This window comes from Sinohyriopsis cumingii, chromosome 5 (assembly GCF_028554795.1).
Source record: "Sinohyriopsis cumingii isolate HCF-2022 chromosome 5, ASM2855479v2, whole genome shotgun sequence".
Classification (NCBI taxonomy): domain Eukaryota; kingdom Metazoa; phylum Mollusca; class Bivalvia; order Unionida; family Unionidae; genus Sinohyriopsis; species Sinohyriopsis cumingii.
In genome coordinates, this window is record NC_142965.1 from 154,838,757 (window position 1) to 154,854,653 (window position 15,897).

General features: G+C 34.1%; 1 pseudogene across 1 annotated transcript in view; it reads left to right on the forward strand.

The window, feature by feature from the left end:
• LOC149800501 (DNA-directed RNA polymerase II subunit RPB1-like) overlaps positions 1–15,897 on the forward strand; it is a 271,243-nt pseudogene that overhangs the window by 67,888 nt on the left and 187,458 nt on the right. The window contains exons 7-8 of the transcript XR_016421394.1: positions 464–596; positions 9,031–9,155. The product of XR_016421394.1 is annotated as a DNA-directed RNA polymerase II subunit RPB1-like (transcript). The remainder of the gene's footprint in view (positions 1–463; positions 597–9,030; positions 9,156–15,897) is intronic.

Sequence of the window (15,897 nt, forward strand, 5' to 3'; positions counted from 1 at the left end):
ATAATTCCTTCTTGGAGGCGGACATGAGAGATTTGGGAGATGGATAAGGACCAGTGTGCCTATCCACTCAGATAATTCAACTGCCAGACAACAAAGGTACTACCTCTATCTAGAGCTCCCTATACCCCTGTATAGAATAGATTTTTGATAAAGTAATTCTGCTCTCTAAATCAGTCTCAAGCTTTCATGTTGTAATAAGTATTATCCAGTGGATTGACTTTGGTCTGACTTGTTACGATGGATTGACTTTGGTCTGACTTGTTACGATGGATTGACTTTGGTCTGACTTGTTACGATGGATTGACTTTGGTCTGACTTGTTACGATGGATTGACTTTGGTCTGACTTGTTGCGATGGATTGACTTTGGTCTGACTGGTTGAGATGGTCTGAGATTTTGGTCAGAGCCTTGCAAATGAGGGGCCTTTGAAGACAATGACCTCTGTACTTGTATATATTTTATAGAATGAAGCAATTGGTACAAAAAGGCCCCAACCAGTATCCAGGGGCAAATTGCATAGTTCGAGGCAACGGAGAGAGAATAGATCTGCGATTCCATTCTGAACCAAGTGATCTGTATCTGCAAATTGGATACAAGGTAACATTTTCGGCACATGTTACCACCAAGATTTTAAATTTATTCTTATTTAAACATCTATTTAAAGTGTACCCTTCATGTTGAACAAATATAAGGTTTTTGGAATCAGAAAATATATGTTAATATGATTGTTAGGGACTTTCATTTGTGTTACGTAAAATGAACTTAATAGTTTACCAATTGAATGCAATGAATTGGAACGGTTTATCAGTTGCAGACAATAAATTTATACAGTTATTAGTTACAGGCAATGAATTTATACAGTTTACCTCTCTGTGTGTGTGTGTGTGTGTTTAAATTTTTAATGTAGCTATAACAATTGTTGCTACAATGTCTGCAGTGTGGCAGTTTATAGTGATGTCTAGCACTGGGGCATCATGCTGCAGACATGTAGCATGATGTCCCACCCAGTCACATTATCCTGCCACCAGGCCGACCAGTCCTAACACTAACCTCTTAATGCTGAGGACCAAGTGAGGCAGCTTTTAGTACCATTTTTATAAGTCTTTGGTATGACTCAGCCAGGGATTGAACCCACAACCTCCCGCATCTGAGGCAGATTCTCTAACTACTAGGTCACCAGATTACCTGCTACAGGCAATGAATTTTTACAGTTTACTAGTTACAGGTAATGACTTTATACAGCTTACTAATTACAGGCAATGAATTTATACAGTTTACTAGTTACTGGCAATGTAGGCAACTAGTGCATTCAATTCTTTGTTGCACTGTATATGCAAATCCTTGAGAGATTCTAACCATTCCAGAGTTTGTACAGTCAGTATTTAATTACATGCAGGCATGGTGGATTGAAATTTGACTTTCCAAATTCTGGAAAAAGACACACTCATTTGATGGTAATAAACGAATTTTTTATCATGATTGCAGAAAAATAAAATACACAGAGTTTGTAATTGTTTGGTTTATTTTGTGGACAGCTCAGTCCTGCAAATTTCTATGTACATTTTCTTCTTATGTACATTTTCTTCTTATCTTTGTTTCAGTTTTGCGATGTATAAAAAAATTATTCTTGTGTCTAAGTAATTTTTTTTTTTTCTAAAGGGTTCAAAGTCCAGACGGATCATGGACTGTTGCCTAGTCATGGTATCATGTATACCAAAAATTGTATGTTGAGTTTAGACTGTTGTAGAAAACGTAGGCCTTCTGCAGTCATTTTGTCTGGGTTATGAGGAGCAAAATATGATTTTATATAATAAAATTTATATTTCTTTACAACTTATTCTCTTAACATATATATTGTTGCAAAATTCAAGACCACTCTGGTGGCCTAGTGGTTAGAGCATTCGCCTCGGAAGCAGAAGGTCATGGGTTCGATCCCCAGCCAAGTCATACCAAAGACTTACAAAGATGGTACTAACAGCTGCCTCGCTTGGTGTTCAGCATTAAGAGGTTAGTGTTAGGACTGGTCGGCCTGGTGCCAGGATAATGTGACTGGGTGGGACATCGTGCTATATGTCTCCGGCATGAGGCTCCAGTGCTAGACATCACTATAAACTGTCACACTGCAGACATCATAGCAATATGACTGGAAAATGGTCAAAGCAACATTAAAAATCCAAATCACACACGCAAAATTCATAGTCACATTCAGCGAGCATATAGAACACAAATATCCATAAAAGTGGCTGACAAAAAGAAACGTTAGGTTCACCAAAGTCTGCTCTACTTTAACATATTGCATTTCTTGTTTTTGATACAATTTGAAAATGTACTATGCAGCCACCATTTTCTCTATTGGCATAGTAATCTAAGATATTTGGTCTTGAATATTATCAGATGTAACAAAATCTTATGGTAAATTAGACCCTGTAACAAAATCTTATGGTAAATTAGACCCTGTAACAAAATCTTATGGTAAATTAGACCCTGTAACAAAATCTTATGGTAAATTAGACCCTGTAACAAAATCTTATGGTAAATTAGACCCTGTAACAAAATCTTATGGTAAATTAGACCCTGTAACAAAATCTTATGGTAAATTAGACCCTGTAACAAAATCTTATGGTAAATTAGACCCTGTAACAAAATCTTATGGTAAATTAGACCCTGTAGAATCTAAATTTTCTTTCTGTATGGCACTTGTGGCAAAATTTCCCATTTTCATTCTGTCTGGCATTTTTGGCAATATTTACTATTTTTGATCTCCTTCCCAGCAGTTCTAGTCAGTGACTAGAAATGCTCTCTGCCATATGAGTGTGGTGGTAGTGGGGATGGGGAAGGTGATGCCATATGTGTGTGGTGGTAGTGGGGGATGCAGAAGGGGCTTCCATTTGTGCGTGGGGCTGGGGCTGCCATATGTGTGTGGTGGTAGTGGGGGATGAGAAAGGGACTGAGGACTTGCACTAAGTAGAAGAAGTTTGTTTTATGTTTGATGATTGGAACAATAAAACATAACTCTTTTGTGACAAACAGGCAGCAAAAAGAAGAAAATGAATATGTTACTCATTCTTAAAATACGTCCATTTTTTAATAATGGATAAGCTCTTCATGATGCCAGTATAACTGGTTGAGGAAGAACCTGGGAAAACCCTGGAAAGAACCACTGACTCATGGGAAGCTACTGGCCAGCTTTCTCACATACCCACATTAGCTTAGCTCAAAACTTAAACCCACATGGACAGAGGTGAGATGGCAGTGATTAGTTAAGGTAAGAGCTTTAGATTACTCAGTCACCTAGGGCTCTTTGAAGGAATTCAACATCCTGGATTTTGAGGAAATGTATATTTGCCATTTATTGGATCGCATTAGTTACAAACTGGGTACAGATATGTTTAGGTTTATATTGAGACAGTATGATTGTGTTGATGTTTATAAACTTTAATAAATACTTCTTCCATTCTGGATAAGCTGTCTAAATTCCAAAATATTGACAGTACGATTCCTCTCAGGGAATTGAAAATCTTTTTTCTTCCCTCCATATTTTAACAGGTAGCACAAAGTCTGTTATCATGCCCATATTGTGTGTACATGTATCATCTTGTGAGAACATGTAAGTGGAGATTTCTGATCTTCAGGGGTGATCTAAAAATATGCATTGTGGTTGTAGAATTGCAAGCCAATCCATGGTGGCAGGGCTGTTACAGAATTGTAAACCAATCAATGGTGGCAGGGCAATTATAGAATTATAAACCAGTCAGTGGTGGCAGGGCTGTTACAGAATTGTAAACCACTCAATGGTGGCAGAGCTGTTACATTATTGTAAACCAATCCATGATGGAAGGGCTAGTATAGAATTGTAAACCACTCCATGGTGGCAGGGCTAGTATATAATTGTAAACCACTCCATGGTGGCAGGGCTAGTATAGAATTGTAAACCACTCCATGATGGCAGGGCTAGTATAGAATTGTAAACCACTCCATGATGGCAGGGCTAGTATAGAATTATAAACCACTCCATGATGGCAGGGCTAGTATTGAATTGTAAACCACTCCATGATGGCAGGGCTAGTATTGAATTGTAAACCACTCCATGATGGCAGGGCTAGTATAGAATTGTAAACCACTCCATGATGGCAGGGCTAGTATAGAATTGTAAACCACTCCATGATGGCAGGGCTAGTATAGAATTGTAAACCACTCCATGATGGCAGGGCTAGTATAGAATTGTAAACCACTCCATGATGGCAGGGCTAGTATAGAATTGTAAACCACTCCATGATGGCAGGGCTAGTATAGAATTGTAAACCACTCCATGATGGCAGGGCTAGTATTGAATTATAAACCACTCCATGATGGCAGGGCTAGTATTGAATTGTAAACCACTCCATGATGGCAGGGGTAGTATAGAATTGTAAACCACTCCATGATGGCAGGGCTAGTATAGAATTGTAAACCACTCCATGATGGCAGGGCTAGTATAGAATTGTAAACCACTCCATGATGGCAGGGCTAGTATAGAATTGTAAACCACTCCATGATGGCAGGGCTAGTATTGAATTGTAAACCACTCCATGATGGCAGGGCTAGTATAGAATTGTAAATCACTCCATGATGGCAGGGCTAGTATTTTGGCTCATCTGGCCATCCTGTTTCTAAATATATGATGTCAGTCAAATGTGGTTGCTGACACTAAAAATCTGGAAAACCTTTAATTGACTTCTCAAAAACATCTCAACAAAATTAGACTAAAATGGACATGAAGTGTCATGGCATTAAGGTCTTTCAGTTTTGTATAAAAAATGGTGATTTGGCTTCAGCAATGGTTGCCATTACTAAACCTGGAAAAAATCTTTAACCAACAACGTGTCAGAAAATGGTCTTCAGCATTTAACCAAATTTGAAAGAAAGCATTCAGGGCTGTCAAGATTATATAAATGATACAAATCTGTCATCAAATATGACAATGATAGAAGTAGAAAATCCTTTGAACATTTTTTCTAATAAACAACTCAAGATAATTTGAATAAATTTGACACAAAATATACCAACTTGAAGAACTTTGAAATTTGCACAAATGAGGCCATTCTGTCATCAAATATGATCATCATTTCTGAAAATAGAAAAACTTTTCTCTGGAGTAAAAAACCCAGAATTTGACAGAAAAAAATCTTAGCTTAAAGGCGTATTGATAATGGACAAATGTGTCATTCAATATGGATGGCATATAATCCCTATAAGTAATGGACAAATGTGTCATTCAATATGGATGGCATAGGGGGCTATTAGTAACGGGTCAATGTGTCATTCAATTTGAATGGCATAGGGGCCTATTAGTAACGGGTCAATGTGTCATTCAATATGGATGGTATAGGGATCTATTTGGAATGGATAAATGTGTCATTCAATATGGATTGCATATGGACTTGTTAGTAATGGACAGATGTGTCATTCAATATGGATGGCATAGGGGCCTATTAGCAATGGACAAATTTATCATTCAATATGGATGTCATAGAGGCCCTATTAGTAATGGACAAATGTTGCATTCAATATGCATGGCATAGGGGCCCTATTAGTAATGGAAAAATGTGCCATTCAATACAGATGGCATAGAGGCCCTATTAGTAATGGGCAAATGTGTCATTCAGTATGGATGGCATAAAGGCCCTATTAGTAATGGACAAATTTGTCATGCAATATGGATGGCATAGAGGCCCTACTAGTAATGGACAAATGTTTCATTCAATATGGATGACATAGGGACCCTATTAGTATTGTGCAAATGTTTCACTCAATATGGATGGCATAGAGACCTATTAGTAATGGACAAATGTGTAATTCAATATGGATGGCATAGAGTCCCTAATAGTTATGGAAAAATGTGTCATTCAATATGGATGGCATATATGCTTATTAGTAATGGACAAATGTGTTAGTCAATATGGATGGCATAGGGGCCTATTATTAATGACAAATATGTCATTCCATATGGATGGCATAGAGGCCTATTAGTAATAGGCATATTTGTCATTCAGTATAGATGGCATAGAGGCCCTATTAGTAAAGGACAAATGTGTCATTTAACTTGGATGGCATAGAGGCCCTATTAGTAATGGACAAATGTGTCATTCAGTATGGATGGCACAGAGGCCTATTAGTAATGGACAAATGTGTCATTCAGTATGGATGGCATAGAGGCCGTATCAGTAATGGGCAAATGTGCCATTAAATATGGATGACATAGGGGCCTATTAGTAATGGACAAATGTGTCATTTAACTTGGATGGCATAGAGGCCCTATTAGTAATGGACAAATGTGCCATTCAATATGGATGGCATAGGGGCCTATTAGTAATGGACAAATGTGTCGCTCAATATGGATGGCATAGGGGCCTATTAGTAATGGACAAATGTATCATTCAATATGGATTGCATAGAGGCCTATTAGTAATGGACAAATGTATCATTCAATATGGATGGCATAGAGGCCTATTAGTAATGGACAAATGTATCATTCAATATGGATGGCATAGAGGCCATAGTAGTAATGGACAAATGTTTCATTCAATATGGATTGCATAGAGGCCTATTAGTAAAGGACAAATGTATCATTCAATATGGATTGCATAGAGGCCTATTAGTAATGGACAAATGTTTCATTCAGTATGGATGACATAGGGGACTGATTAGTAATGGGCAAATGTATCATTCAATATGGATTGCATAGAGGCCTATTAGTAATGGACAAATGTATCATTCAATATGGATGGCATAGAGGTCTATTAGTAATGGACAAATGTATCATTCAATATGGATGGCATAGAGGCCATAGTAGTAATGGACAAATGTTTCATTCAATATGGATTGCATAGAGGCCTATTAGTAATGGACAAATGTTTCATTCAATATGGATTGCATAGAGGCCTATTAGTAATGGACAAATGTATCATTCAATATGGATTGCATAGAGGCCTATTAGTAATGGACAAATGTGTCATTCAATATGGATTGCATAGAGGCCTATTAGTAATGGGCAAATGTTGCATTCAATATGGATGGCATAGAGGCCCTATTAGTCTATCAGTAATGGACAAATGTGTCATTCAATACGTATTGTGAATTAAATTATGAAAAACCCTAAATATCCTGTCACAAATCCAAACGTATAGAATGTTCCAGACGAATTGCAATAGCCTTGAATGTCCTGATGTACCAAATGTCTTGATTGTCATCATGTACCCCAATGATGCAATCCAGAATGTTTTTGAAAGAGTTCACAATAATTCCAAAATAGTGTTTTAGTCCAGAATTCAATGAGCACTTTCTAATTCTAACGAATAGTTTAAATAAATAATTCCTCTAAAATTATATTTGAACACAAATGCAGACTCTGATGATAGAATCCCAAAGACTTGCATGAAACAGGAATGAAATTAATTTTACCAAATCCACTATATATACAAATACCCACATAACCTATGACACAATAGATTTCCTACAGAAAAACCCCACTAAAAAAGTCAGGCCGTCTCAAATTCAAGTAAGCATGTTGTTTATTTCCTAGTTTCATAACAGAAGTAAGGTAGACAAGAACTCCATCCCTCAATTATGTACAAAAGTTAAGCACACAGTTTAGATATACGTAGCAACGTAGTGTGATATAGGTATCAATAGGTACATAGTGAGATATAGATATCATCGTAGGTGACAATGTTGATATTAATAAACTCAGACAACCTTCAGCCTTGTAGTAGATTTGTTGGACCTGTATAAGCTAAGGGCGCTATTCGCATGGTCTTTCGAGACCGAGTCGCCAATGATGATGATAAGCTATATGTGTCTATCAGTGTTTTCATCACTGAGATACCAAGTTTTGTTTTAAAATAAATTTTCAAGTGAATAACCTGTGGGTATGGTGTGGTGGGCAGTATTTTATATATATATATATATATATATATATATATATATATATATATATATATATATATATATATATGATAAAATAAACAACACCAACACTTAGAATTATATAAAAAGGATTATCACCTAAATGTAATAAACCTGGATGTGCACACTGTTCTTTTATTAAAGAAAATATGAAAGAAACATTTAATATGCTTTGTGATACTAATTGTGCAACATCAAGTGTTATTTATTTGATCACATGCAAAAAATGTGGAATCCAATATATTGGACTAACCAGTCAACAAATATCTAAACTGATGAACCAACATAGATCAGACATAAAAATTCAAATCAATTTATCATTTTCTGCTCATGTTGCCACACATTTTGACAACAGTTCCCATACTTTGCAAGATTTTTCCTTTCAACTTATTGTTATAGCTAATTCTGAGATGGAATATCTGATAAAGGAAACCTGTTGGGTTTACTGTGTTGATACTGTCTAAATTCCAAAACTCTATAAGACATTTGTTAATTCCTTCTTTTTTTTAATTATTATTTGAATTATGGCCCCTGTTTACAATTAGTTAAGAATATTTCTATATTATTTTAATTTACAAAATAACTTAAATGTGAAAGTACAATCTAATATCATAAAAATAAGTTAAATAATTCTTTAAAAATGAAGGGGCATTTAAAAATTAATTTTCAGTATATTGTGATTATTTATAAAATACTTATTTATTTTATGATTATAAGTGTTATGCATGCCATACATTTTTATTTAATAATTTGAGTTCTGATGAAATTTATTTTTGTATAGAATAGTGAATTATACATATTAAAAATATTAATAAAACTGTTTATCTCTATTTAGTCATATATATATATATATATATATATATATATATATATATATATATATATATATATATATATATATATATATATATATATATATTGTTGTCCAAATGCAGCATCATTTATTTTGTTATCTAGACCAGCCTACATAAGTAGCCTACATATTTTAATCATTGTCTTTATATATTTTTTTTTTGGTGTTGTTGATTTTTCTTCCCAATGTTTGTAAGGACTTAATTTCTAATATATTTCATTAAACAAATAAAAGGTGGAGAGACACATGCAAGACAATGATTTTGTAGTGCTGGACCGACGGCCTGCCATTCACAAGATGTCCATGATGTGTCACAGAGTTAAAATCCTGCCCTGGTCAACATTCAGGCTAAACTTGAGGTAACTTTACCACATAAGCCCATTTTAATGATAACAAAAAAAGTAAGAATACAGTCTGATGCATAATGATAACCAAAAAAGTCAGAATACAGGTCCTGATTGGCTTTTCTGTAATTTGTTGTCTGACCAGGGTCAATGTTTGCTTATATATCTCTGGCAGAATGACCAGCATACAGGTCATTGGATAAGCCATTTGTAGTAGAATGACCAGCATACATGTGCTAGCATGACCATGTGTTGTTTCTATCAACTCTTTATATACTTATAATCATTTCAGTTCATAATGAATCTTAAACATTACTGACATAAATCTATAAACAACTATATGATTGGTCAATGATATTTAAATATTACTGACATAATTCTGTGAACAAGTTTGTAATTGATCAACGAAATTTAAATATTACTGACATATTTCTGTAAACAAGTTTGTAATTGGTCAATGAAATATAAATATTACTGACATAATTCTGTGAACAACTATATAATTGGTCAACAAAATATAAATATTACTGACATAAATCTGTAAACAAGTTTGTAATTGGTCAATGAAATTTAAATATTACCAACATAATTCTGTAAACAAGTTTGTATTTGGTCAATGAAATTTAAATATTAATGACATAAATCTGTAAACAAGTTTGTAATTGGTCAATGAAATTTAAATATTACTGACATAATTCTGTAAACAAGTTTGTAATTGGTCAATGAAATTTAAATATTACTGACATAATTCTGTAAACAAGTTTGTAATTGGTCAATGAAATTTAAATATTACTGACATAATTCTGTAAACAAGTTTGTAATTGGTCAATGAAATTTAAATATTACTGTAAACAAGTTTGTAATTGGTCAATGAAATTTAAATATTACTGTAAACAAGTTTGTAATTGGTCAATGAAATTTAAATATTACTGACATAATTCTGTAAACAAGTTTGTAATTGGTCAATGAAATTTAAATATTGCTGACATAATTCTGTAAACAAGTTTGTAATTGGTCAATGAAATTTAAATATTGCTGACATAATTCTGTAAACAAGTTTGTAATTATTCAATGAAATTTAAACATTACTGACATTAATCTTTAATTGACAACAGGTCAGTATCTCTTGTATTTCAACTCAAAAACCAGGAAATTGAAATCATTGCATCTTTTTGAACCATTTTCTGTGCAGAACCTTGAACTTCTAGCACACAGATATTAAAAGCAGTTTACAATTAGCACAGTTGATGCAGAAAATGCATATATATGGATACGTTGTAATGCATATAATGGATACATTGTAATGCACATATGTTGATCCATTGTAATGCATATATATGGATACATTGTAATGCATATATATGGATACATTGTAATGCATATATATGGATACAATGTAATGCATATATAGATACACTGAAATGCACATATATTGATATGTTGTAATGCATATATATTGATACATTGTAATACATATATATCAATACATTGTAATGTATATATATTGATACATTGTAATGTAATGCACATGTGGATAGATTGTAATGTGTGTATATATATATATATATATATATATATATATATATATATATATATATATATATATATATATATATATATATATATATGGATACATTTCTATGTTTATATATTGATACATTGTAATGCACATTTATAGATACATTGTAATGCACATGTATGGTTACATTTTAATACACATATATTGATACATTGTAACGGACATGTATTGATACAGTGTAATGCATATATATATGGATACATCTTAATTCCCATTTATTGATACATTGTAATGCACATATATATGGATACATTGTATATATTGATGCATTATAATGTAAATATATTGATGGATTGTAAGAAAAAAATGTCTGGCTCAAATTAGATTTTATAGTGTTTGCACGACATCTTTTGGTGGTTTAGTTTAGAAAATAAATTTTTGATGCTTCCATGTGTCTGATAAGTTGGTGATCGAAGCTCTACAAGCAAGACTGACAGAAGATTTGTCAGATTAGTCCTATTAATAGATTTACAATGTATGACACTAACTAACAGAAAGAATGAACTCAAAAAGTTTAATAAAATTCAACGACTGATTTATTTCCATAATAAAAAGTGAACATTTAAAAGGAACTCAAAGTAGGAATGAATCATTTTGATGACAGTAAGTGTATGTAAGAATCTGAGACACAATAAAATGACGAGGATGCAGATTAAAAGTTTTCTATTAAAAAAACAAGACCTTGAACTCAAACATCAGTAAACAACCTATTTACAAACAAGGTCAAAGGTCAAAAAGCCATGTCAACATGTTTACATTGTATAAAAGTACAATCTACAAACTGAAAGCCTGCCAGTAGTTTCTCGTGGGTCGGTGGTTCTTCCCTGGATTTTCCGGGGTTCTTCCTCCACCAGTTATACTGTACGCCATGTATAGCATATCTTGTGCTGAAAAATGGTGTTAAACCCTATAACAACAACAACAACAACAACAACAACAATCTACAAATTATAACCATGGACAAATGCTAAATACACAGTATAAATCTACATAATAATTTACAAAAGTTAAACACAATTCATGAAGCTGAATTCATTCAGGGACTGATAGTTGCTGATGCTAAGAACTGAGTTACAATTCATGATGCTAACTGAGTTTATTAAAGGGACTGATACTTGTTGATATGCTAAGAATTGAGTTACAATTCATGATGCTAACTGAGTTTAAGAACTGAGTTACAATTCATGATGCTAACTGAGTTTAAGAACTGAGTTACAATTCATGATGCTAACTGAGTTTATTAAAGGGACTGATACTTGTTGATGCTAAGAATTGAGTTACAATTCATGATGCTAACTGAGTTTATTAAAGGGACTGATACTTGTTAATGCTAAGAACTGAGTTACAATTCATGATGCTGAGTTTATTAAAGGGACTGATACTTGTTGATGCTAAGAACTGAGTTACAATTCATGATGCTGACTGAGTTTATTAAAGGGACTGATACTTGTTGATGCTAAGAACTGAGTTACAATTCATGATGCTAACTGAGTTTATTAAAGGGACTGATACTTGTTGATGCTAAGAATTGAGTTACAATTCATGATGCTAACTGAGTTTATTAAAGGGACTGATACTTGTTGATGCTAAGAATTGAGTTACAATTCATGATGCTAACTGAGTTTAAGAACTGAGTTACAATTCATGATGCTAACTGAGTTTATTAAAGGGACTGATACTTGCTGATGCTCAGAATGGAGTTACAATTCATGATGCTAACTGAGTTTATTAAAGGGACTGATACTTGTTGATGCTAAGAATTGAGTTACAATTCATGATGCTAACTGAGTTTAAGAACTGAGTTACAATTCATGATGCTGAGTTTATTAAAGGGACTGATACTTGTTGATGCTAAGAACTGAGTTACAATTCATGATGCTGAGTTTATTAAAGGGACTGATACTTGTTGATGCTAAGAACTGAGTTACAATTCATGATGCTGAGTTTATTAAAGGGACTGATACTTGTTGATGCTGAGAACTGAGTTACAATTCATGATGCTAACTGAGTTTATTAAAGGGACTGATACTTGTTGATGCTAAGAACTGAGTTACAATTCATGATGCTGAGTTTATTAAAGGGACTGATACTTGTTGATGCTAAGAACTGAGTTACAATTCATGATGCTAACTGAGTTTATTAAAGGGACTGATACTTGTTGATGCTAAGAACTGAGTTACAATTCATGATGCTGAGTTTATTAAAGGGACTGATACTTGTTGATGCTAAGAACTGAGTTACAATTCATGATACTGAGTTTATTAAAGGGACTGATACTTGTTGATCAATAAAATAGGCATATCAAAATAGCATTGTCATATTTTCATCTAAATCCGATACTTTGTTGAACTAGTAACAACAGTGTTGCTTTTTGTTGCATTTTCAGCTTTTGTTGAAAGTATATGTTTATTATATCCTGCATTCTTGATGGACTGACTTCCATAATTTTGAAACACCTGGACTGAGAAATTTGTGCTTCTGCTTGGACATAAGAAAAAAAATATCAGATACAGTTTTGTCCTATTGCAGCCATGAGAACTAGTCCAAATATTTACTACTGAAACCTATTTCTTATTTGTGACTACAGATTTCAGTGTAATCATCTTGTTTACTTTTTTTATATTATGGTTATTGTTTTTTCAAGCCATTCTATGTAATACTGGCCATTCTATATCATAATGGACATTCGATGTCATACTGGCCTTTCTGTGTCATATTGGCCATTCTATATCATATTGGACATTCTCTGTCATACTGGCCATTCTTTATCATATTGGACGTTCTGTGTCATATTGGCCATTCCATACCATATTGGCCATTCCATATCATATTGGCCATTCTGTGTCATATTGGCCATTCCATGTCATATTGTTCATTCCATATCATATTGGCCATTCCATGTCATATTGGACATTCTGTGTCATATTGGCCATTCTTTATCATATTGGACATTCTGTGTCATATTGGCCATTCCATATCATATTGGCCATTCTCTGTCATATTGGCCATTCTGTGTCAAATTGGCCATTCTGTGTCATATTGGCCATTCCATGTCATATTGGACATTCCATGTCATATTGGTCATTCCATGTCATATTGGCCATTCCATGTCATATTGGCCATTCTATGTTAGTTTGGCCATTCCATTTCATATTGGCCATTCTCTGTCATATTGGCCATTCCATGTCATATAGGCCATTCCATGTCATATTGGCCATTCCATGTCATATTGGCCATTCCATGACATTGGCCTTTCTATGTCATATTAGTCATTCCATGTCATATAGGCCATTCCATGTCATATTGGCCATTCTATGTTAGTTTGGCCATTCCATTTCATATTGGACATTCCATGTCATATTGGCCATTCTATATCATATTGGACATTCTGTGTCATATTGGCCATTCTATATCATATTGGACATTCTCTGTCATATTGGCCATTCTATATCATATTGGCCTTTCTATGTCATATTGGACATTCCATTTCATATTGGACATTCCATGTCATATTGGTCATTCTATGTCATAATGGCCATTCTATGTCATAGTGGCCATTCTATGTCATATTGGCCATTCTCTGTCATATTGTTCATTCTATGTCATAATGGCCATTCTATGTCATATTGGTCATTCTGTGTCATATTGGCCATTCCATGTCATATAGGCCATTCTATGTCATATTGACCATTCCATGTCATATAGGCCATTCCATGTCATATTGGTCATTCCATGACATTGGCCATTCTATTTCATATTGGTCATTCCATGACATTGGCCATTCTATTTCATATTGGCCATTCCATGACATTGGCCTTTCTATGTCATATTGGCCATTCCATGTCATATAGGCCATTCTATGTCATATTGACCATTCCATGTCATATAGGCCATTCCATGTCATATTGGTCATTCCATGACATTGGCCATTCTATTTCATATTGGCCATTCCATGACATTGGCCATTCTATTTCATATTGGCCATTCCATGACATTGGCCTTTCTATGTCATATTGGCCATTCCATGTCATATAGGCCATTCTATGTCATATTGACCATTCCATGTCATATTGGCCTTTCTATGTCACATGAAAATTGTCCATTCCATGTCATATGAAGATTGTCCATTCCATGTCACATGAAGATTGACCATTCCATACCATATGAAGATTGACCATTCCATATCATACGCAGATTGGATTTTCCATGTGATATGAAGATTGGATTTTCCATGTCATATGAAGATAGGATATTCCATGTCATATGAAGATTGGATTTTCCGTGTCATATGAAGATAGGATATTCCATGTCATATGAAGATTGGATATTCAATGTCATATGAAGATTGACCATTCCATGTCAGATGAAGATTGGATATTCAATGTCATATGAAAATTGGATATTCAATGTCATATGAAGATTGATCATTCCATGTCAGATGAAGACTGTTTATTCCATGTCATATGAAGATTGGATATCATATGAAGATTGGACATTCCATGAAATATGAAGATTGTCCATTCCATGTCACATGAAGATTGGATATTCCTTGCCATATGAAGATTGGATATCATATGAAGATTGGACATTCCATGTCATATGAAGATTGTCCATTCCATGTCACATGAAGATTGCCCATTCCAAGGCATATGAAGATTGACCATTCCATGTCACATGAAGATTGTCCATTCCATGTCACATGAAGTTTGGCCATTCCGTGCCATATGAAGATTGGATTTTCCATGTCATATGAAGATTGGCCATTCCATGTCATATGAAGATTGGCTATTCTATGTCATATGAAGATTGGCTATTCCATGTCCTATGAAAATTGTCCATTCTGTGCCATATGAAGATTGGATTTTCCACGTCATATGAAGATTGGCTATTCCATGTCATATGAAGATTGTCCATTCCGTGCCATATGAAAATTGGACATTCCATATCATATGAAGATTGGATATTCTGTGTCATATGAAGATAGGCCATTCCAAGGCATATGAAGATTGGCTATTCCATATTCATATAAAGATAAGGCTATTCCATGTCACATGATGGTTGGTCATTCAATGTCATATGAAGATTTTGTATATTCTGTGCCATAAGAAGATTGGATATTCCATGTCATATAAAGATTGGCCGTTCCTTGTCATATGAAGATTGGCTATTCCATGTCAC